Genomic DNA, 2,438 nt, shown 5'->3' on the forward strand with positions numbered 1-2,438 from the left:
GACGTGGCATTAATTCATTGATTGAATGAAAATATAAATTAATAAAAACAAATCATGTGAGCCAAGTGATATTTAATTCAACCAATCTTATCATGCCACATCAGTTTGTACAAAATAAGTTTGTACAAGAGTTTGTGGCTGTATCATTACTCATAATTTAATGAAGATAGTATTCTCCATTTCAAAATGAAAGTTGAGTAGATGTCACTTGAACATTAAAAATGGTTAATGTAGGACTAGTTCCAGTAATTATCTAATGAGAATAGAATAGATGTCCCTCAAACATTAAAGAGGGTTAATGTAAGACTAGTCCCAATAATTGTTTGATTATAAATATATCAATAATAGTCTCATATAATATATTCAAGGGTTAATGTAAGACTAATCTCAATAATTGTATGATTGTAAATATTTCAATAATAGTCTCATATAATATAAGTTATAATATGAACATTAGTCTCATGTAATTAAAAAAAAAAAGAAATTGAAAGATTTAAAAAAAAATCCTAATATATTGTATTTTATCATTTAATATGTTGAAATATATATTTTTTTTCAGCTTGTTCGTTATTTTATTAAAGTAAAAAAGTCCCTTCTTGTAATCTAGCTTGCTTCCAAGCCGGCCCAGCCATGAGGAATCGAGATATTTTTTCCAGTGCTGACTTGGATTCGGGTGACAGAATAAGGTGGCCATAATCGACCATTCTCTAGGTTAAAAACTTTGACTTTAAAAAGTTATTTAATTTTTCATCTATTGAGATAAATAAATAAATAAAATATATATATATATATATATATAACTTTTTTAACTTCAAATCCTTATTATTAAATTGATTGGATCTAATGGAAGAAAAATTTAAGTCACTTTTTTAAGTCATAATTTTAAATTAAGAGAACCTCACTATGTTTATATGAGTAACTTTTTAATAAAGGATCTCACAATTTAATTAAAGTGCGGGATCCTAATTAGAGCCATTTGATTCAAATCTAATGAATGGCTCATAAAATCTGTAGATTTTAAAATAAAAAAAAATAATGGAATCCAAAAGCTCTAATTGGGATCCCTGCATTTTAATTGGGGGTGGCCTAGGTTTATTACTACTTCTCTTACTACAAGACATTTCCTTATCCAACATTTAGTTCACATCTCTACCCAAACTTTTTTGGTTTGCCCTAACATTCCACGCTTGTACAACTATTGTTGAGCAGCTTTTGGTTGTCAAATGAACCTCCCCATAAGATAAGTTTAGTATGGCAATCAATTTCACAATAGCACTCGTTGTTCTAGCTAATTATCCAGCCTTTGCAAGTGTGATTTCTATGTTATGTATGGTGTTTCTAAGGACATATTGGTTGAAGTAGATTCATCTCAAAAACCATTCTCAAAATATACAAATTCTTCCAAAGCATACAACTTTATGGATGTAGATGATAGTTGTATGCATGTAGATGATGATACCTATATAGATGGATCTTATGAAGTACCGCAATATCATATAGTGAAATACTGTATGGATATATAAGAATCTAAATTTGTCGAGTCACTCATATTATATCTTCTACATCCGAGGTCTTTTCGTTCAGTCATCTAACTTATATTCTTCATGTAATATTCAGATTGAATGACTCTATAAAATTACATCGATGCTTCCACATATAATGAGTAACATATGACCCATAAAATGAAATAATAAATTCCAACGGCTTTAATTGGGATTCATACACCTTATGTGCATGGTCCTTATTAGATAATTTCTTATATATGCATATGCATATTATTATTCCTCGTAATAAAGTTAGATGAAATTTTGATTTATGTAAATATATACCTATAAAAAAAAATACGATTTGTTTTCAACTCTGAGCTAACTTTATGTTTAAATGTTGTGATTAATAGTTATAAAATAAGAAAAATATGTAGTTAAATCTTAACGGCATGAAAAACTTGGATAATCCAAATTCTAGAAAACAATCGAGCAAAAATTAAAATGGGAAGAGAAGGGGGCCCCGGTGGCGTGGTGGGGAGGGGAGGACGAGCTTGCTGTCACATATCATTAGTTGGTTCCTAATTTGACAATAGCCAATGAAAATCGGCTTGGTCAATTCAATTCTGGAACACAATAGAGAAATCAATTAATTACTTTTTTAAAATATATTAATATATAGATGTTTATAATATGTTTTTTTTTTATTATTATAGTAATAGTCAGTGCCCAATGCCTGGTCATAATATATGAAAAAGCTTGAAGTTGACATTTGCAGCCTACCGTGGAGTTTGCCATGTGCAGGTCTAATTAAATAATTACAATATAAATTTTTGGCATGAGGACTTTCATGAACCGTGATCGATAAAAAAAAAACATTTCCCATATAAAAATGTAGTTTTTGGGCCATCCACTCCACAAATTTTCCAATTATTTAACGACATAAAATGAGAC

Source organism: Citrus clementina, unplaced genomic scaffold (genome assembly GCF_000493195.1).
Source record: "Citrus clementina cultivar Clemenules unplaced genomic scaffold, Citrus_clementina_v1.0 scaffold_2, whole genome shotgun sequence".
Taxonomy (NCBI): domain Eukaryota; kingdom Viridiplantae; phylum Streptophyta; class Magnoliopsida; order Sapindales; family Rutaceae; genus Citrus; species Citrus x clementina.